General features: G+C 36.6%; 1 long non-coding RNA gene across 2 annotated transcripts in view; it reads right to left on the bottom strand.

Annotated features, from left to right (window-relative positions):
• Positions 1-4,002: 4,002 nt before the first annotated feature.
• Positions 4,003-23,943, bottom strand: part of LOC107161101 — a 40,425-nt gene continuing 20,484 nt past the window's right edge. Inside the window, exons 2-3 of one of the 2 annotated variants that reach the window (XR_007345278.1) lie at positions 7,665-7,950; positions 4,664-6,356 (exon numbers count right to left, since the gene is read on the bottom strand). This is a non-coding gene — a long non-coding RNA (uncharacterized LOC107161101). Of the gene's footprint in view, positions 7,951-23,943 lie in introns of both variants that reach the window. The other variant, XR_001505935.2, reaches the window with a different exon arrangement.

Here is a 23,943-nt window from a genome sequence, read left to right as displayed (position 1 = left end):
CACGAGTGGTGAATCAATATCTGCAGGAGAATACATCAGCCTGACTGCTTTCACATACATATTTCCCAACTCAGACTAGAACCCTGATTCTGAGTATAGCTCCAAAAAAATCTCCACAACGGGATGCCTTGACTTAGGACAGTCTGCTGGCTGCATGATTTGAGAAACATGCTGTTTGGATGCCAATGCCACATCCACATGGTTTTGGCACAGATTTCTTGGCACACACCTACTCTCCTGCCCCAGGCACCTTCATCAGCATGCTCAAACTCACTGGTTCTATGATCTCCAGCATTTTTCATGACTTGCTGTCAATGAATTCCCTCTGTCATTCAGTCATGATGAGCAATAAGGAGCTATTTTAAAGTGCTTCAGTGGTTCCAGGTCATGGGAATTTTCAATTTTTCAGGCTATTGGTATGGCCATATTTGAAGAATGAAGTAAGAAGTTATGTGGAATTTGGATTGAGAAAAGGGCTAATAATTGGTGAAGAATCTCCTTTAGCTGGAACATCTGTAGAACTCATGCCAAGTGGGCTTTGCAGATCTTGGTCAACAGGCTGCATGCAGCTGTTCAAATGGGTCTCAATTTTGAGGAACATGTGTTTCAGTCTTTCAACTTTGGCTCATAAGGCTCTGCAGAGAATAATGTGTGAATTTTCACTGAGATTCCTGATGTTGTGGAAAATCCACACTGGGCCTTGCTTTCATTTCCCAAAGACATCTCTGGTGCTGGGGTACCTAAAATCCTAAATTTACTGAAACGCATGTATTGGGTAAGCCCCAGAATGCAGGTCTCTGCTGAGATTCACACCACTGTTACATCTGAGGTTTACACAAATGTCTCTTACAACCACCTCACCAATAACTACCATTCAAACAAGAACTCTCCCTCATGGAACTAAGTACACCCATCTTCTTCCTTATAAGCACTCATCCTAAATATCCGACTGGAGGATTCCAGAACTACACAAGTCCAGGATGGTTAAGTGAAAGTGTCCATGCCCTTCATTTGTCTAAAGTCATGGTAGGCTTGACACCCTTCCTGAGAATGAGGGAAGATAAAATGGGCCAAGAGGACATACTGCTATTCAATCCAAATTAGATGCCAAATGTCTGCAAATGGTGGGATTTTTATGTGTATTTGAGCCAGAAGGAACTCAAACACCTTTGGACTAGCTACCTTAGTGTGAGGACAAATTCATTTGACAAAAGGGTCCCTGTTCTCATTTCATGAATGTTTGCAACCTTACATGAAGAAGTGGATATTCTCCACCCAGAATTGTGTTTTCTTTAATAATATTGGTTTTGGATGGACACACATCTCTTTACTTATTTTTATGTGGTGCTGAGGATCTAATTCATTGCCTCACACAGGTGGGGAAACGCGTTTAGCACTGAAGAAAAGATGCAGCCCATTCATGCAAATTTCCAAAGTGCTTTTCCTGAGGCAAATACCTTTCTCACAGACAGGGGATCAGAACAATAGGGAAAAACAAATCTCTGGACACACTTTTCCACAGGACCAAGGCAATGACAATGAATGAATTCTGCTGCTCATTTTGCTTCAAGATCTACCTATCCAGCAGAATTCTCTTCTGAACACTTTACCTTTCACAATGATTTCCCAGTTTCAAAATAATGCTAAGCCTTATCTTGAGTAAGCCAATAGATGGCCATTAAAAGGGCATGGAGTTGGTGAACTTCCTTTAACATATCCACCAGCAGCTTCTGTGCAGTGGCCAAATTTCAGGAGGAATACAGGAAGAAATAAGCATAGTAGGTGCTCCCCATCCACCAGGAAATCAGAAGTCCATTCATTTACTTGTCAGGGTAAGTGCTGGGAATGTTCTAACTAGACAGGACATATACACTCATGCATTTTTTTTTCTTCTCACTAGGATGACACATGAACAGGGATGACTCACTACTATACAGCCAAATAAAAACATGACATATTATTTTCCCTTCATATCCTCAGAAAATATGAGACAAAAACACATATCCAAATATACATCCACACAAACACACACACACACACACATGCATACACACCCCTGGAATAGTTCTGCCTCCATCCACAGTGTTGTGTGACTGTTTGGTTAAATTATATATTCACCCAAAATTGCCTTTTTTGTCTCAGCTGTAGTTTCCTCAGACAAACTCACCAGAGTTGTCATGACCCAGTAAGGATCCTGTACCTTCATATTCAGGAAAATCCTCTCCTGAGTGCTTTTGTGGCATTTGGAAAAGCAAGACTCTGTACCTGGTGAGTCAAAACAAGTGAGCAGACTGGGACTGTATGTGGCTCTGGGTGCCTAGCTACCTAAATTCCAAGTTGAGGGAGTTCCATCTCCAAGGAAGTGAGGTGAGGTCTCTGAATTGAAGAAAGTGACATCAGGTCACTTCCCTGGCAAACACATTCTCCTACCAGGTTTTTCCAAGGGTCCCCTGAAAAGAAGGCTGCAGACATCTTCCCTAGCATTTTCAAAAGTTGACAAACTTATACCAATGCACCCAGAATCATGTATACAGACAGGCCTGGGTTTGTCCATCTTCCCTGGATGGACAAGGTAGAGCTTGATTCAAATGCATCCCCTCATTCTGACCATGTTCTTTGTCCTTGAAGTTGACATTATGCTTCTCAGGGCTGATGAGCTGCCTTTATGTACCCCAGGATACATTCTGACATCTACCTTTAAGGTTCTCAGCAGGTCTATGTTCCTCTACGTACATGTACTGCAACACCAACTCTATACATGCTCTTCTATGAAATTTTATTAAGGAAATGGAGTAAGGTTAGAGTTAACAGGACATTTGGATTTTGGTTAGGAGTCATTTTAGAGGAAGAATATCAATATTGGGAAACATGTATATTCATAAGAATGTATAGGTGAAAATTGATATGAAAACATAAAAGTATGTATGAGATGAAACATAGAAGGACACTAGGTGGGCAATTTAGATACTTATTTTTTAATTCACAGACACCATGATGTATCCTAAGAATCAATATATGATGATCTAGGAAGTGTACCATTGATAAGTGAATGTATAAGTCAACATCCACTAAAATATGCACAGTAGGCACATTTACAACGTAGATTTAGGAAGAAGAATGAGTTGAGGATTTGTATTGAATTTTCTTTGGCAACAGGGGTTGTGTTAGATATTGAATGTGAATGTTAGCACACATGAATAAACATTAGAAGGAACATGGGAAAATATGTATGAAAACAGATAAAATATGTAAGTCCTGAGATATAGAAATGTATCAGGTGAGTTAAATGATTATTACTATTTTTAAATTTTGAATGGCAGAATATGTAATATTATGAAAACACAAAATCTGTAGGCACCAATATCATTGAATATTGAATGGATTGCTCAACATACACATGTACGTTCATAGGAATACAGGATTTCTTTTAAAGTTCAGGTGTGGTACAAACAGAAGTTCAGGATTAATATTGAATATTGTGTCAGTAAGGTTTCTTTTATGAAATGAAGATGTATGTCAGATAACATGAGTCTTTTTTTTCACCATACTTGTGAAAATATCGGAAAATGTCCACATTAGAGTTTTTCGATAGGGGAAGATATATGGAGTGTTTTATATATCACAATTTTTATCCAGTTGATGCATGAATGTATGCTAAGATGAATACATAATATTTTTCATGCAAATATAAAAGGGAAATTTGAAACTGTGATTTAAATATGCACACAATGGGCTGGGGATGTGGCTCAAGCGGTAGTGCACTCACCTGGCATGCACGGGGCACTGGGTTCGATCCTCAGCACCACATAAAAATAAAATAAAGATGTTGTGTCCACCAAAAACTAAAAAAAATAAATATTAAAATATTCTCTCTCTCTCTCTCTCTCTCTCTCTCTCTCTCTCCCTCTCTTTAAAAAAATACTATAAAAATATGCACACAATCTGATATTCATGAATATGCATAAATTCAAAGTAGATCTAAGTATTGTGATTACATTAAGAATCGTTACACATAATGTGTTTATTTGGGTTTTGCTTAGAAAATGAATATGTTTACTAAACATGATGTATGATCAGAAGAATGTTCATGTGAAAATAAGTAAGAACACATGTATGAATATATGTGTTCTAAAACAAGAAATTATTTAAAGTCAATCATATGTATACACAATTTTAAATATGGGGTTGAATGGATATATCATAGGTTGAATATGAACTAAATTAAGGGCTATGTACCAATGATAAGGAATGCATAAATCAATATCCATATCATTAGGTATAGTTACTGTGGCAAAATTAGGGTAACTATTCAATACTGAATGAGGTTAGAGTGAGTATGAGAAAATGACTATGTATAGCAGGAAATATGAATATTCCTGGGAATGAGCTTGTGAAAGTATGCATAAGAGTCCACATAAATACACACTATCAACTCAGGTCAGAGTACAGAGTTATTCACCTATTCAATATTGCATAATTTGTGCACTGTATCTCCATTATATACATAAGTCTATACTAATAGACTTATTAGTCTTTTAGATATGAATAGATATGAATACATATCATTGATAATAGAATATACAACCTTCAAAGTACACATAAATATTCATTTCCCTTCACTGCTTTCATGTCAATCCTTGTCCTGTGATGGAGGTCATGTTGAATTTTTATTTCCAGCCCAACTTGATGCTGAATGTTGTGCTTAGAGAATTGGTACCTTCCAACATCAGGGAAACCATAAGAATATATATGTGGAATCATCTATGAAAATATGTATGTATATGAAAATATGTGTTCTGCCCCAGGCTACATTGTAGTGAGAGTAAGGATATTCTACATTTTTTTTCAATTTGAGGACTTATGGATAAGTGTTTTAATGAATATGTGACTAGTTTGGTAACACCTAACAATCAAAATGGAAAAGGCAATTCCAAATATATGTAAGGCTTCATCTGGTTTAGCTGTATTTCTTTTCTATTAGGTTTAGTTTTACCAATAATATTAGGAAATGTAGTCAATATTTAGTAGAGTTAGGGTTAGGGTAAGAAATTGAATACGTGGATGATAAATAAAATAAGAAAATTCCTACAAGGTCATTCGAGCATGTATTATGCAAATGTATTTCCAAAATGCCATCATAAGCAATGACATAAAATTTCCATTGCCCCAAATAAAACACAAGTAGAGAGGGAGAAGAATGATATCTGAGGTGGGTTATCTGGAATGTGGTATGCTGAGAAGCTCACAATGATGGAGTTGGCAGAAAAGCGTATAAAATTAAGGTACAGGTAAACCTTCCACAAACATGGAGGTGTGCTGGCTTAATAGTTTCTTGACAGCCTGTCTCTAAGTTTTGGTACTTGAAAATTATATTGTTGTCAGGAGCCTTGCCTCCCTTGGCAGTAAGATAATCATAGCTGGACTTCCATTTGTGTGAACTGGAGAAAGACATAGTTTTCTGTTTTTTAATGTGCATGAGGCAGGAGAGCTGAATCCTCTTCCTGGAGGTGAACTTTGGCCACTTTGGGCTTAATGTCTCCGTGTGTGCAGTGTGAAGCCATTGGGCCATCCTCGAACTTTCACAATGGTTCTAATGCCATCACAGGAAGTTTGATATTTGCTTGAAGAAGAATGTAAAGGTCAACTGGGACATAGTGCTGAAGATAGTTACATCACGGGTGGTGAATCAATATCTGCAGGAGAAAACATCAGCCTGACTGCTATCCCATATATGTTCCCAACTCAGACTAAAACCCTGATTCTGAGCATAGTTCCAATCCAATCTTGACAACAGGATGCTTTGACTTAGGAGGGTCTGCATGCTGCATGATTTGAGAAACATGCTGTTTGGAAGCCAATACCACATCCTCATTGTTTTGGCACAGATTTCTTGACACATATCTCCTCTCCAATGCCCCAGGCCCCATCATCAGCATGCTCAAACTCACTGGTTCTGTAATCTCCAGCATTTTCATGAGTTTCTGTCAATGAATTCCCCCTCTCATTCAGTCATGATGAGCAATAATGAGCTCCTAAAGTGCTCCAGTGGTTTTAGGTTATGGGAATTTCCAATTTTTCAAGCTATAGGTATAGCCATATTTCAAGAATGAAGTAAGAGGTAATGTGGAATTTGGGTTGAAACAGGGGCATTTTTTTGTATTTTCCAATGGACATAAGGCAGCAGAGATGAATCCTCTTCCTGCAGGTGAACTGTTGCTACTAGGGGCTAAATGTCTCCCAATGTGGATTGTGAAGCCATTGGGACATCCTCCAGTTTTTATGGTGGTTCTTGCAGCATCACAGGGAATTTGGTATTTGATTAAAGAAAATAGAAGTTGTTCAACTGGGACATGGTGCTGCAGGGAGTTATAGCAAATCATGGTGAATCATGGCCTCCAGGAGAAAATACCATCTTTCTGCTATCCTATACACCTTTCCCAATTCAGAGTAGAAACATGATTCTGAGCATAGCCCTGAACCACTACAACAAAATACCTTGACATATGAGGATGTGCTTGCTGCATAATGTCAGTAACATGCTGTTTGGAAGGAAATGCCAGATCCACATGGCCGTTGCACAGATTTCTTTGCACACACCTTCCCTCATCTGCCATAGGCCCCATTATCAGAGAGCTCAAAATCACTGGTGTCTGTGTTACCCAGAATTTTAATGAGTTCCTCACAATAAAGTTCTTCTTTTATTCCATCATGATGAGCAACAGAAGTTCCTAAGGTGCTCTAGTGGTTCCTGGCCATGGGAATTTCAAAACTGTTTGGGTAAAGGTATAGCTATATTTCAAGAATGAAGTAAGTGGTCCTGCAGGGTTTGGATTGAGACAGGGGCAAAAAAGTAGTGAGGGCTCTTAGTTGGAACCTCTGGAGAACACACACAGGAAGAGCTTCCCAAATACTAGCCAAGAGGTCACATGCAGTCGGGCCAATGGGCATAAAATGTGAGGTACATGTGTGTATCAGGCTCTCAACTTTCGCTGACAAGGCTCTACAGAAAAAATTATGTGAACTCATGGCTGAGATCCCTAGTGCTTTGGAGAAATCCACACCGGACCTACCTGTAAGTCCTTAAGGATACCTCTTGTGACTTAGATACCTAAAATACCAAACAACTCGCTGTAATCCCTCTACTGGGTAAGCCCCAAAACTGAGGTCTCTACTGAGGTTCACACTAGAGTGGAACCTGAGGTTTACCCTGTCATCACTTACAACAACCACACAAATACCCACACTTAAAACAAGAACCTTCCCTCATGGCCCAAAGTCTACTCATCTTCTTTCATGTAGCCATGCCTCATCAATATCTGGCTGGATCTTCTATCACCTAGAGAATTCCAGGACTTTGTCAAATGTAATATCCAGTGCCCCTCATTTGCCTAAAGGCATGGTGGGTTCACAAACTTCCTGAGAACAAGGGAAGCTAAAAAGTGCTTTCACTTTTGAAACAGCTTTTCCTGAGGCTTTACAAAAGAGAGGCCTGAGGCAAAGAAATTCTTCACATTCATGGGAACATAACAATAGGGAACAACAAAGTCCTTCAAGAGTTTTCCACAGGACCAAGACTATAGCATTTACTCCTACAGCTCATCCTACTTGGATGACTTCTTCTCTGTAGAGCATATGCAGGCTGGGCTCTCCTCTGAAGATCTTACCTTTCACAGTGATTTCTGAGTTTCACAGTGATGTTCTGGATTCCCTTCACCAAGCCAATATATGGCCACTTCAGAGAGCTTGGGGGTGGAACATATCTTTTACAGGAACCTATGTGCACCTTCTGGGTAGCAGCCAAGAATTAGATGAATAGAAAAAATCATGGAAATAGTAGGTGTTCCCCATACACAAGGAAAGCAATAGTCCATTCATTAATTTGCCAGGATGAGTGCTTGGAAGGTTTCCACTAGACAGGACACATCCACTGATGCATTTTTCCTCTTCTCCCTAGAATGAAAGATTAAAAGGGATATATCAACCTACAGACAGTAGCCATCAGCAAAATAAACTCATAACTATATAGTCAATGAAAACCCAAACAAATGGTTTCCCCTCCATATTCTCAGGGAATAAGAGACAAAAACAGAAATACACACACACAAGTGGAGAGGGTCTGCTTCTATCCAAAGCGTCATCTGACTGGTAGGTTAAACTGTGTTCATCTGCAATTGCCTATCCTGTTTCAGCTCTGGTAATACTGGGAAAACTCACTGGAATTGTCCTGACTCAGTGATGATTCAGTACTTTCATTCTCAGGAAAGACCCCTCCCTAGTGCTTTCCTGGCATTTGCCCATCCACAGATCAGTAGATGCCAAGAAAGTATGCCTCTGTCCTTAGTGACTGAAAACAAGTGAGCAGACTAGGACTGTGTCTGGCTCTCGGTGCCTAGCTACCTGGATTCCAAATTCAGTGAGTTCCATCACCAAGGAAGTGAGGTAAGGTAACTTCCTTAGCCAATGAAGTGAGGTGAGTTCATTTCCTTGGCAACCACATTCTCTTACCAGGTGATTCCCAGGGCCCCATGAGATGGAGGTTGCACACATCTTCCTGTGACATTTCACAAGTTGACAAAGTTATACCAACATGCCCAGGATCAAGTACCCAGACAGGCCTGGTTTTGTCCATCTTCCCTGGACTGAGAAGACAAAACTTGATTCAGACATATCACCTCATTCTGACCATGTTTTTTTTTTTGTCCTGGAAGATGACATTATGCCTCTCAGGGCCTACATAGCTGCCTTAATATTCCCCAGGGATCTTTCTGGTCTCTACCTCTGAGGTTTGCAGCAGGTGGATGATACCACACATTCCTGTACTGCAAGATCAACTCTATAAATGCTCTTTTGTCAAATTAGATTGAAGTAATGGAGTAAGGTTAGAGTCAACATTACATTTTGTTTTGGGGTAGGAGTAATTGTAATGCAATAATAAAATTGATATTAGAAAACATGAATATTCATAAGAATGTGTATATGACAAATATCTATAAAAATATATAAAATATGTAAGATCTAAAACACAGAAGGGCACTAGGTGTGTAACTTGGATTCATATTTTTAAATTATGGGATGCATAGATATATCATATAAATCAATATATGATGACATATGCCAGTGTACCATTGGTAATTGAATGTATAAGTCAACATCCCCTTAAATATGCACACTGTGTAGGTTTACAACATAGATTTAAGGTTTGGATTGAGACAGGGGCAAAAGTAGTGAGGACTCTTATTTGGAACCTTTGGAGAATACACACAGGGAGAGCTTCCCAAATACTAGCCAAGAGGTCGTATGTAGTCAGGCCAATGGGTATAAAATGGGAGGAACATGTGTGTATCAGACTCCCTACATTGGCAGACAATGCTCTACCAATAAATGTGTGTGAAATTCTGCCTAACATTCCCTCTGTTGTGGAGTAATCTACACTGGGCCTAACTCCAATTTCCAATAAAACATCTGATGCTTATGTACCTCAAGTCCCACCTGAATTCACTATAATAGTAATATACTGAGAGCCCCAGAACTCAGGTATCTGATGAGATTCACATCAGCATGGAACCTCAGGTTTACTCAGCCATGTCTAAAAAGTACCACACATATACCCAAATTTCAAAGAAGAACCCTCCCTCATGGCCCAAATTCCACTCATCTTCTCCCATGTAGCCACTCCTCACCAACATCTGGCTGGAGATTTCCATTCCTAGAGAAGTCCAGGACTGTATCAATCATAAAGTCCAGTGCTCCTCTTTTGCCTAAAAACATGGTGGGCTTGACACAATTCCTGAGAATAAGGGAAGCTATGCACTATGCACTATGCACTTCTTCCCAAATTAGAGGCCTAGTGTCTGCCAATGGTAGGTTCTCTGTGTGTATTTGAGGAAAAAAAGAACTCAACCATCTATGTCCTAGATATCTCAGGGTGAGGACAAACGTATTCCACCTAGAGGGTCCCTGTTGTCACTTCTTGAATATCAGGTGTCTTAGTAGATGCAGTTAAGACTCAATCCACATTTTTTAAAAAAAACAATTTTAGTTGTAGGTGGACAAACAATATCCTTTGTGCTGAGGATCTAAGTTAGTGCTTCACACGTGCAAGGCAAGCAATTTACTACTGAGTGACAGCTGCAGCCACTACATTAATTTTGAAACTGCTCTACCTGAGGCTTCAAAATAGAGAGGGTTGAGGCAAAGACCTTCTTCACATTTTTTGAAACAGAAACATAGGGAAGACCAATGCCCTTGATAGATTTCCACATGACCAAAACTATGGCAATTACTCCTACTGTTCATCCTATTTGGATTTCTTTCTTTCCAAGCAAGGTCCTCCTATGAAAACCATACCTTTCAGAGTGATATCTGAGTTTCACAGTGATGCTCAGCATTCCTTTCACCAAGCCAACAAATGGCCATTTCACAGGGCTTGGAGGTGGGGTGTGTGTGTGTGTGTGTGTGTGTGTATGTATATGTGTGTATATATATAATATATAAAATATAATTATATAATGTATTGTTAATATATAATTATATAATATTTTATATATAATTATATAATATTGTATATATAGTATATAATATTATATTATAATATAATATAAAATATTATATATATAATATTATATTATAATATAATATAAAGTATTATATATATATATATATATATATATATTACTCAAAACCATGATATCCTTCAGGGTACTGACCAAATTTCAGGAGGAATACATAAAGTCATGGACATTATAGGTGTTATTCATCCACAGGCAAGCAGTAGGTTATTCATAAATTTGTAGGATGAGTGCTGGGAATGTTTCCACTAGACAGTACACATCCATTGATACAATTTTTTCTCTTCTCCTTAGTATGATATATTAAGAGGGATACATCAACTTAAAAAGCAGTACCCAGCAGGAAAATGACTCACTACTATACCATCAATGAAAATGTAACAAATGACTTTCCCTTCATTTTTACACTGAATATGAGACACAAACAGAAATACAAACACAAATATCAATACACATGTGCAGACATGCTCTCTCTCTCTCTCTCTCTCTCTCTCTCTCTCTCTCTCTCTCTCACACACACACACACACACACACACACACACACATATACACACACCCCTGGAGATTTTCTGTGTCTATCCAAGTGTCATCTGACTGGTGGGTTAAACTATGTTCACCTGCAAGTACCTGACTTGTCTCAGCTCTGATGTCTTTGGGCATACTCACCAGAATTGTCATGACACAGGAGAATTCACCAACTCCATTCTCAGGAAAGGCCCCTACTCTGTGCTTTCCTTGCTTTGCAAATCCACAGATTAGTATTTGTCATGAATGTATGACTCTGTACTTGCTGACTCAAAACAATTGAACAGATTAGGATTGTGTCTGGCTCTGGTTGCCTACTACCTAGATTTCAACTTCTGCATGTTCCACTGCCAAGAAAGTGTGGTAAGGTCACTTGCTTGTCAACCCATTAGCTGAGTTCCATTCTCCTACCAGGTGTTTCAAAGGGCCCCATGACATGGAGGATGCATTCATCTTTCTGTGACATTTTCATGAGTTGAAATAACTATACCAACACACTTTGATCAGGTGCTCAGACAGGCCTGGTTATATCCATCTTCCATATATTTTGGAGACAGGGGATGCTGTAATTTTGGCCATCTTTTCTGTCCTGGAATTTGACAATATGCCTCTTGGCCCTACATAGCTGCCTTAATCTTGTCTAGAAATTATTCTAGTGTCTACTTTTGAGGTTGTCAACAGGTGTGTCATCCCTTACATATTTGTACTCCCACAACAACCCTATACATACTCTTATATATCAAATTTGATTTAGATATTGGAGGAAGGAACAAGTCAACTTTAAATTATTTTTAATCTTTTTAATTTTTTGAAAATTTTAATTTGTTATGTATGACAGCAGAATGTATCATAATTCATATTACACATACAGAGCACAATTTTTCATATCTCTGGTTGTATGCATACTATATTCATACCATTCATGTCTTCATACATGTATTAGGTTAATTATGTCTATCTCATTTCACCATCTTTTCTACCCTCATGCCCCTTCCCTTTCCCTTCCACCCCGTTGCCCTATCTAGAGTTTGTCGAATTCTCCCATGCTCCCCCTCCCAACCCCACTATGAATCTGCCTCCTTATATCAGAGAATTAAACATTTGATATTTGCTGTAGGGGGATTGGCTAACTTCACTTAGCTTTATATTCGCCAACTCCATCCACATACCTGCAAATGCCATGATTTCATTCTCTTTTATTGCTGAGTAATATTCTATCATGTATTTATATACCACATTTTCTTTATCCATTCATCTACTGAAGGGCATATAGATTGGTTCCATAGTTTAGCTATTGTGAATTGTGCTGCTAGAAACAATGATGTGGCTGTGTTCCTGTAGTATGCTATTTTTAAGTCTTTGGGATATAGTGCAAGGAGTGGGATAGCTGGGTCAAATGGTGCTTCCATTCCCAGTTTTCCAAGAAATCTCCATACTGCTTTCCATATGGATGCACCAAATTGCAGTCCCACCAGCAATGTATCAGTGTAAACTTTCCCACTCATCCTCACCAATACTTATTGTATTCTTTTTTAAATATTTATTTTTTAGTTGTAGTCAGAAATAATACATTTATTTCATTTATTTATTTTTATGTAGTGCTGAGGTTTGAACCCAGGGCCTTGCATGTGCTAGGCAAGCATTTTATCTCAGAGCCACAACCCCAGCCCTGTTGTTTGTATTCTTAATAGCTGCTGTTCTTACTGGAGTGAGATGAAACCTTAGAGTAGGTTTTTTTTTTTTTTTTTTTGCATTTCTCTAATTGTTAGAGATGTTGAGCATTTTTTCATGTATTTGTTGATTAATTGCATATCATCTTCTGAGAAGAGTCTGCTAAGTTCCTTGGTCTATTTGTCAAATTTGACATTGTCCATTTTCAGGTTCCCCCTTAACTCAACTTGGAAAAGAGAAACAAGCTAACAAGGCCAAGGAAATTTTTATGTGTAGGAAATAGTGAATTCAATAAGCCAAAATAAAACAAGAATAAGAACTCTGTGAACATATTTTTAAGCAAATATCATTCTGTAGTCCAGGATTACAAACATGATAAAAAGAAAAATGACTGAGGAAGATGTGACTTATGGGAGTGTTCAAGTTATGTCCCAAGTACCTGCAAATAAAAGTGACTGGTCTCCCTGGGAATTATGTTGCCTTAGAAATGGGCCACATTATGGTAAACATAATATTTTCTGCACTGAGATTTAAGTACTTTTAATAAAACATATATAATACTTAATAAATTTAGCTGAAATTGAATACACATCAAAAGTATTCCAAAACAAGGTACATAAAAAGAAATAAAGGGCACCATAATCTTAAAAGAGCTGGACACATAGTAATATGTTTCATATTCCATTCCTAACCTATTGTGAATATTTCGGGGAGAATCATTTTGAGTCAAAAAACAAGTATTGACTCTTAAGACATTGACAGGTTCTAAATGTATCCTTGTAATCATTTATTTCTGGACATTTCCTTCTTAGCAGTTTTAAAATAATAATACAAGTCCTATTTAATTCATTTTTCATTTATTTCTAGATTAATAGGGAGGAAAAATGAGGTACTAATGGAGATATAAAGCACCATTATTTTGTTAAGAAGAAGAAGATAAAAAGGCAAACTAAACACAATTGAGACAGTCATTAATTGTTCTGACCAAACCTTGCAAAACAGTCATTTGGATTTATAATGCATGAAAAATATAAAATAATATCTGACCCTAGAAGTTATTCTACATTTTCTAACTTGAAAAACAATTAAACTCAAAATGTATACATAAGTCCCATTTGTGGAACTATTTTTATTCTAGTTCTTTTGTCAAAATCACTATAAATATGCATGTGCTTGAAGGTGAGTTCCAGCCAGAGGTCAAGTAGGTGGGTATTTTCTAAGAAATAGAAGGAGGGGGGAAAACTCTAGAGAAAACATTATTAATCATGTCAGCTAAAGATGTGTCAACTACACATCTTAGTCATAGGCTCATTAAGAGCAAAGAGTAAGTCCCAATTGAGAATGTAGATAAAGCAGAATTTCACTGTGGAGGAAGAGCTGACAATGGATTAGTCTCCCCCTCAACGACATTATCAAGCAATGAGACAGCATATTTAACAATCAGTTGTAATAAACCTGTTTCTGAGAAATATTTCTGAAAAGTTAAAGCTATTTGATGAACTAATTACACTTTTATTAAAATTCTTATACACAAAAAATCTGCTTTCAGATTATTTAACTTTACTTCCAAAGAACTAGGAGTGATTCCAAATTTTGACTGTCTGATTACTTCCATGGAAAATATTCCTTCAGTTTCTGCCCTTGGATACATGATGTTATCGATGTTGTCATAGGGTATAAACAGAAAGGCAGAAATACATCTCATACTTAGCAGACCTTAATTCAAGATGGTGAAATGTAATTCTTGCCATTCAAAACTGAAGAATCAAAAACGATCAAGTCCCAACAACTATCTAGGTACTATAATCTTTAGTTTGCTAATGACCCAGGGTAGTGGTGCAGTGTTTTATAAAGATATCATCTCTGGTCTTGAAAAGCCCATGTAATGTCTCTACTAAACAACCTAAATATGAACCCTGAAATCAGAAGTTCAGTTTACTGGCTGGTATATACAAAGTCTGTATCCCTTTAACTCCTTCTTCTGTTTTAAGATTCTATGCTAGATTTTCTGCTTTAAAAAATGAAAAAAAAAAAACAATTCTAATAAATAATCAAGATATAAAAGCTACTTTTTATGGGCTCTGCTGTGAGGGGCATATTCTTTTGTCGATGATTAGGGAAAAATAGAGTTGAGACTCTGTTTTGAGAACAGGTACAGAAGATGCAAATCAGCTTGTGAATTTTTGTACCTTATCTTTCCAGTACTCTCTTCGGGTGTACAAAAACTCCACAGTTATTGGATTTAATTTCAGCTGCTCAATGAGGGGTTCCATGCTCATCCTTGGTGATGACTGAAGTTTTCCCCATAGAGTTGGAGAACAAAAGACTAAAACTGGCCAATTTCCAGTTTGGGCAGGGTTGCGAAAATGGTACCAGCAGGGAGTTAGGCTTTGTTTTACAGAGTAGAGAAGTTCTAGCTGATTTTCAAGAGGGAATCAAAACACACATTTAACTGTACAGGAATGACTTAGGAAACATGGCAACAGCAACCTAGTAGGATGCAAACTACTATCTAGAATAAAGATTCCTGCTGGGCAGTACTAATTCTAATTAGAAGAGATGGAGGGAGTCTTCCCCAAAACTATATGAGTTTAAACTGCATGAATTTGTCAATTACAATAACAAATCCTAGAAAACACATACACAAACAAACAGGTATGCACTGAAACCAACCATAAAATACAAATAAAATTTTAGCAGTAGGAAGAAAATGATATTACTGATATTATTACTAATAGTACATATTGTTAATAATATATATCATTTTTAGAAATTTAGAATGGGTCAGATATTATGATGAATTCTTTAAGCATTATATAATTTCTTGTTTCTAACATCTCTAAGGTACATACTACTACTGCTGCCTTTTTAAAAATAAGAAAAAAATGAATCATAAGTAAGTTGTAGAGTGTACCAAAGATTTCACTATAAGTTGCCACATAAGATATTTGAACATAAATATATAGACAAATGAATGGAAGATAATTAAAAGTCCCAAAACCATGTAATGTATTTGAAAAAAAGTCTATGTAATATCAAACTATTGGGGAAAGATGAACAATTCTGTAAATATTGTTAGAACAACCAGGGAGTCATCTGGAAAATATAAGAAAGTCAGAGCTAGACCATAGCTAATAAAAGAGGATAAATTCCAATGAATAAAATATTCAAAGACAACTGTAAATAAATACACAAAACTCTAAAAAGCTATTAAAGGGAATGTTTATAAATCAATCTAAATAAAAAATTATGTTGATTCTTTGGTGAAAATTATGCTTAAACCATCAAGATAGATGATCCTTTTTCCAGAACTGATTATTTGCTGATGTAAATTGGTCTATTAATTAAAATTAAAAGTGAATAACATTAGGAAATCAAAATAGTAAACCTTTCCCTGTTTATACTACCAAGTACAGAATAAATGCTATCATCCTCTACTTTTCTATGTACAATTTATGAAAAATGAGAAGTGTTAACTACTATGAGCTCATAAAACCAGATTCAAAATACCCAAACTGGGAGAATCTTAGAAATCAGAGTAACTACTCCAGTTTTATAGATGGAAAAAATAGCAAGTGATCTGCTGAAAGTCACAAGGCTAATTGATGCTTATATCATTCAAGTGGGTTACATTTGCTGTCAGATTACTTCATATTAACACAGCAGAGAACTTTTCTATATTTGAGGTAATAAACAGAGATCCAATGGTCTGATTAGGAAAATAATAATTAATAATAACATGAATCAAGCCTTTCCTTTTTCAACCCTATATTTTAAGCCTTAATTGGAGAATTTGCCACAAATGGAAATATGCTGGGGGTGGAAGGGAGAGTGGTCTCAGAGGTGAACTAATAGTACAATATTGTCATGGAATTGTCATTTGGCTAGTAGAATAAAGTCATGTTTGTTGGTTTTGAGATTCCTAACTTCATTTGATGCAACATTATGATGATACTGTTTTGTTGAAACAGAAGTTATAATAGCAAAGGACCATAGTCCTTTCTCCATGGACCACCTTGGGAGGAAGAATCCACTTGGCAAGGCCTTTTAACCAGGGTGTTTCCAGATTCTGCTCCAGCTCAAAGGCTGACACTTATTGTTATTGTTTGGTGCTTATGCCTTAGAGATTGTTCAACATTTTGCCCATAACTTCTGGGTATATATATATACTCAAAGATAAGTCTGGAACAAAGAGATCAATGCAGGAAGGGAATGGCAAGGTATCAAAATTTTCAAACTCCAAGTTTAAGCTGAAAACAAACAACAACAACAACAACAACAACAACAACAACAACAACAAAAAACATTTCTATGTGTATGTCCTAAGGAGGAATTTCACATGGAAGAGAGAGAAAAATAACAATAGGATCTTAATTGAAAGCCTACTTCTTTTATTTATTTATTTATATTTATTTATTTAACGACACTGGATTTATTCCAATGGTGTTTTACCACTGAGCTATACCCCAATCTTTTAAAATTTTATTTTGACAGGGTGTTGTTGAGTTTCCCAGGGTAGCCTCAAACATGCAATCCTCCTGCCTCAGCCATAATAAGTTACTGGGATTATAATCAAGTACCACTGAACCTAGTGAAAAGCCCATTTCTGTAGAAATTGTCCCATATAAAAAAGGATACATTTTGCCTATAAAGCCAGTTCTCCATAACACATGCATACAACTTCTGACTGTAGAGTGGACCACTCATATCCCCAGCCTAAGCCATCCATTTTCTGCACAGACCTCAGGTGAATGTCTCTCACTTATAGTTTCAATCTCATTGTTTTAAAACTCGGATTGGAAGTTCCCTTCCTCCAGTACTGTTTGCAACTGAGGCTCAGTCATCAGCCATTTACTAGAATAGGTTAGATTTGATACATCTCCTAAATGCTTTCAATCTCCAATGAGCAACTAAGAAAGGCAGCCCCCAGTGTGTGTGTGTGTGTGTGTGTGTGTGTGTGTGTGTGTATGTGTGTGTGTGTCAGGAGGGCTGTTAAAGTTCGATTTTTCAATGCTCATGGACTCTTCATTAAAATTTTCTTCTTATATACTACTAGGTCATTGAGATTTTGTGTAGTTTTCTTCAATTCATGCTTCCTGTGAGTGAAGTGTGATATGAAGGAATTCTTTTCTGATGAGAAATCAATCCAATAAATTCCTGTAATGAACAATTGAAATCAACATTGTTACCCATGTCATTTGTCATTTATTTTGCTATTAAAAAATAATAATTGAGAGGCAATCAGGCAGAAACAACTACAGATGCTTGGGTTCCTACATAATCAAATGGAAGCCCAAATTAAACAGTAAAATGAAATTTAGGCTTAACTAATCACAAAACACCAACTAAAGTAAAACTGGTAACTTTGCATGTGATTATGCCCAAGGCAGGCAAATGTTCAGCTACAGTCAATCAAATGATTTCTTCCCCTCTGCATTCACCCCATGGAAGCCCAGTGCATAGGCCTGGGAGGCTTTTTGGTTCTGAGGGCTGCTTGTTTTCATGAATGGTTATTTGCTCAAATTAACTCCATTAAATACACTTTATGTTGTTTTTCTTTTATCACTTCTCTGTACAACTTCATTTTGGTGGCTCTGATTGCTACCCTATGATGGAGAAGCAGAATTTTATATGTGGCTTAAGCAGAGTAATGAAGTTTTGCCCTGTGTTTTCAGGAAGTTGTATCTTACTGCTGTTTACTCTAATTTTGGAGGGTCTTTCTGCTATGGGCTCGAAGGTGGCCTACACGGTATCATTTCATTGGGGTGATTGCTGTTTTGGTCACTGATGCATTGTGTTATGGTGGCTTTTCCTATTTAGTGGAGGAAAATTGCTGGTATCTCCCATAGTGATAATTATGCAATCTTAAACTATCTTTCATATTCAAATTGTGACAATATAAAGCTTTCTTTCAGAGTCTCTCCAAATCTCAGGGAGGGATCCAATGAGGAAACATAAGCTGATTGGACAGCTCAGTCTTTTATTTTTTTGGTACTGTGGACTGAACTCAGGCCACTCAACCACTAAGCCACATGTGTGGCCTTATTTTGTATTTTATTTACAGATAGGGTCCCACTGAGTTTCTTCATGCCTCACCATTGCTGAGGTTGGCTTTGAACTTGCAATCCTCCTATCTCAACTTCCCAAGCTGCTAGGATTACAGGGCTGTGCCTCTGCACCCAGCCAGCTTAGTTTTCTTAATATATGCTATCTTCTCTTGTAATATATGGAAAATATTCTTGGAAATTGTTTGCAGACTTTTCCTAGGGCTGCTTTTAAGTATTATGCTTTGTCCCGTATCTGCCTTTCCCCAGGGAACCTGGGATGCATCTCACTGAATTAATTTTTAACTGATATATTTTCAAGAAGGAGGTCAGATGCTAGCACAGATGAGTACTTCTGTCTTTTCATTGTGTTAGGAAAAAAAATTGCCCTTCTTTAATGGCAAATTATTTTCTTTCTTCAATCAACAAATGTTTTCTGTAATTACTCCATGGAATGTATTGACTATATAGCATAAATAAAAAGCCATTCACTCAAAACTTCTTGTCCAGATACTTTTTTAAAATACTATTTTTTAGTTGGGTATGGACTCAATGCCTTTATTTGTTTTTATGTGAACCCAGGGCCTCACAATTGTGAGGCAAGTGCTCTACCATTGAGCTACAAATCCAGACCCTTGTCCAGAGACTTTTGAAGGCTAAAATCAGATCTCCTCTCATTGACATGCATGGGTGATAATATCAAAAGGAAGCCCAAACCTTCTCGAGTTTAAATGGACTGGTCATGAATAAAATAAGCAATATTGTTTACCTTTGTAAGAGAATACATTTTACTTTAACTTTCTATAGGTGTATTATTTTCCTTTGGACTAGTTCCTATTTATTTCAATCACTTCTTATTTACTTATTTATTTACTGTAGTACAAGAATTATAATAGTGACCCAAATCTTCCAATGCAGGACCTAGTATATGGTACAGTCTCCACATATATTAGATAAATGAAGAACCAATAGATATAATGGTGAATCAATTGAGAAAATACATACAAACTGCCGTGAAACATACCATGCCATAATGCAAGAGCTATAATGCAGATTATTATGTAATATGGAAAATATAGAGTGGGACCATGATTAAATAGATAAAGGAGGAGATGATTTCTCTTAAGTTGTATGGAATTATTACATAGGATCATGAGCAAATCATAGCTAACCACTGGAAGGCTACTACAACTCCCCAATCTTATACACATGTGCACCCACCACTCACACATAAACACACATATTGGAGACATAGAAAATTTCAACAAGATATACTGAATGATATATGTAAGATCAAATAATACCTTGTTTGTTAAAAACAAAGTAAAACATTTTCCATCACTTTTGATCCCTTACCAATTTGCATTATACTAAGCATCCATCACTCTATAACATATTACATTATTTGTTTACTTTAAAATTTTCTCTATGTCAATAGAAAAGTAGATGAGACAGCTGACTTTGCTTACTGCGATATCCCCTAGAATAGTGACTAGTATGTATCAGCATACTTGATATTATTTATCAAATAAATAGATGGGTGAATAAATAACAGCTGAAGGCTAGAATAGATATTTTCTAATTCTAATTCTTCCTAGTATACCACTCTGTTTCTTAATAAAGCTAATCTGCAATTTTATGTTTTGACATGAATTGTCATGAAACAGAATCAAATAGTCAAACTGGGAAAAATAATTTTCAGTTCTACTTTTTATCTTATTAGGAAGACAGAAACTTCTTGACTTCTATCTACTGTTATTGAAAGCAAACTTAGATTATTATAAGTATGAGAGTGTAAAAGAAGGTGTACATAGCTTAGATACACAATAAACACAGCAAGATTCCCCTTATTTAAAAAAAAAAGCACTATATTATTCAACAGCATGTAACAGCATATCAAATCTTAAGTGTAATTTGTTCTCCTTAGTAGGCACTTCTTGTAGCTCAGAGATTAGGAAAAGTATATAAGGAGTTGAGGGCATACTGAACGCATCCTTCCTTCTAAGCAATGTTCTAAATGCATGACATCTGTTACATTGTTTTATCCTCACTATAATCCTGTAGAGTGGTCACTTTACAAATAAGAAAAATGGGCAAAGAAAGATACATTCCAATGCCCATTCATTTGGGAGGTGGCAGAGCTAAAACCCCATGTTTCTGAGTACCATACTAAATCATGCTAATGTTGTTTAAAAAGAACAGAGGAAAATAGCCTTTAAAACATGAGTCAGCACCCCCACCCCATGTTTTCCCTCTTCCCTATATATTTCCTCTTAAGCCTCACCTGTGTCAATCCATAAATAGTAGAAAATATTTGAGAAATTTTCTAGCAATCTGCTTCTGACAACTGGGTTAAGTCTGACATCAGAAGCAATTGACACAGTGGAGGCCAGCATGTGTGCAGTGTAGATGGCATTTTAATAGTCACTGAATAATAAAAAGCTGCAGACACAATGATGCCTCATGTGACACAGATTTTCCCTTCCTAAATTCATGAAAGGAAAGGAATCAAAAAAGGAAAATAAGAAATGATGTTAGAAAAGAAGCAATGGTGTTTAAGACAACATTCATAATCTTGAACACCACTTAAACACAGTCTTAAATACACTGTATTTATTTAAATGTGTTTTAATAGTTCAACTACTGTAAAAAGATTTAAACTTCTTTATTTTTTTTATTGGTTGTTCAAAACATTACAAAGCTCTTGACATATCATATTTCATATATTAGATTCAAGTTGGTTATGAACACCCAATTTTACCCCAAATACAGATTGCAGAATCACATCGGTTACACATCCACATTTTTACATAATGCCCTATTAGTAACTGTTGTATTCTGCTACCTTTCCTATCCTCTACTATCCCCCCTCCCCTCCCCTCCCATCTTCTCTCTCTACCCCATCTACTGTAATTCATTTCTCTCCTTGTTTATTTTCCCATTCCCCTCACAACCTCTTATATGTAATTTTGTATAACAATGAGGGTCTCCCTCCGTTACCATGCAATTTCCCTTTTCTCTCCCTTTCCCTCCCACCGCATGTATCTGTTTAATGTTAATCTTTTCTTCCTGCTCTGTTCTTAGTTGCTCTCATTATATCAAAGAAGACATTTGGTATTTGATTTTTAGGGATTGGCTAGCTTCACTAAGCATAATCTGCTTTAGTGCCATCCATTTCCCTGCAAATTCCATGATTTTGTCATTTTTTAGTGCTGCGTAATACTCCATGGTGTATAAATGCCACATTTTTTAGATTGGCAGCCATTATGAAGTCAACAACAAGTGCTGGCGAGGATGTGGGGAAAAGGGTACTCTTGTACATTGCTGGTGGGACTGCAAACTGGTGCGGCCAATTTGGAAAGCAGTATGGAGATTCCTGGGAAAGCTGGGAATGGAACCACCATTTGACCCAGCTATTGCCCTTCTCGGACTATTCCCTGAAGACCTTAAAAGAGCGTACTACAGGGATACTGCCACATCGATGTTCATAGCAGCACAATTCACAATTGCTAGACTGTGGAACCAACCCAGATGCCCTTCAATAGATGAATGGTTAAAACTTCTTTAAACAATGCAATGCTTGCTTTATGATCACTAAAATATTTTCATATATATATGTTTATGCAAAAACTGTTATTTCCAGGACACCTTCAAATTGGCTCTTTGTCTTTCTCTGCTTCAATGCAGGCCTAATACCTGCCTTCCTATGATCTCACACTTTATACACTCCCAGCATCCAAATATATGTATGTAAAATGTCTACTTACCTAAGAAACCTTCTCTATTTAGCAGGTAAAAAAAAAGGTAAGAAAAAATTCTTCATACATTTTTAAAGCTAAATCGATATTGAATTCTTTAATGAATAACTAGTATAATTTTTTTCCTTTTTTAAGTCTGAACTCAATAATTTATTGATATTCATTCACTATAACAAATAGAAGACTCACCACACATCTCATCTCTCTTGGATCCCTTCTTAGGCCTTATTGTCCATATGGTGAAAGCTGTAAAATTTACTTCTCAGTTCTGGACATATGCAAGAATTCTGATTCATATGTATCTTATTACCTTCTTGACATTCCTACGTGGACATCTAAACAATATTTCAATTCTAACCAAATTGAAAAGATGATGCTTGATTTCTCCAAATGTGCTGCTCCTAGGAAATTTCTCCAAATTTCCATCTCAACTAATGAAACTATAAAGTCAGCTAAATGCTCAAGCCAGATACTGAAGAATCAAACTCAATTTTCCCCATTCATTCCCTGTGTTAGGTGGCATGTTCCTAGAAGGAAAGCACAGAAGGGAATTCTCATTCATGTAATTCACTGGGGAAGTGCTCTATTATAGAGGATGCATCAGAATTACTTGAGGATGAATCAGAATTACTGTGCTCACTAAAACCCCCTTTTTAAGAAAGCTGCTCAAAATTCATCCCCAAGAATAGGTTTGTATTCTCACCCATATAAAGCAGATCATGTCATTTCCTAGAAAAAGAAATATGAATGGTCAGAAATACATGAAAAAATGTTCAACATCTCTAGCCATTAGAGAACTTCAAATTTAAACTACACTGAAATACCATCCCTCTCATCAGAATTATAAATGATGGTGGAATGTGATGATTGTTTTTATCCAAAGTACATGTATGAAAAGACGAATTGGTGTGAATATACTTTGTGTACAACCAGAGATATAAAAAATTGTGCTCTATATGTGTAATAAGAATTGTAAGGCATTCCTCTGTCAAATATAAATAAATAAATAATACAAGTAACTATAAATAAATAAATAAAAAAGAATACAAGTAACAATATATGTTGGTGAGGACATGGGGAGAAAGGTACTCTCATACATTGTTGGTAGGACTGCAAACTGGTACAACTATTCTGGAAAACAGTATGGAGATTCCTTAGAAAACTTGGATTGGAACCACCATTTGATCCAGTTATCCCACTGCTTGATCTATACCCTAAGGACTTAAAAACAGCATACCACAGTGACAGAACTACATCAATGTTCATAGCAGTTCAATTCATAATAGCCAAAGTATGGAAACAATCTAGGTGTAATTTAGTGGATGAATGGATAAAGAAAATATGATTATATATATATATATATATATATAAAGATAG

The sequence above is a fragment of the Marmota marmota genome, unplaced genomic scaffold, assembly GCF_001458135.2.
Source record: "Marmota marmota marmota unplaced genomic scaffold, marMar, whole genome shotgun sequence".
NCBI classification, from domain to species: Eukaryota; Metazoa; Chordata; class Mammalia; order Rodentia; family Sciuridae; genus Marmota; species Marmota marmota.
The sequence above is the reverse complement of the archived record's forward strand: the minus strand, read 5'-3'. Positions and strand labels throughout refer to the sequence as shown.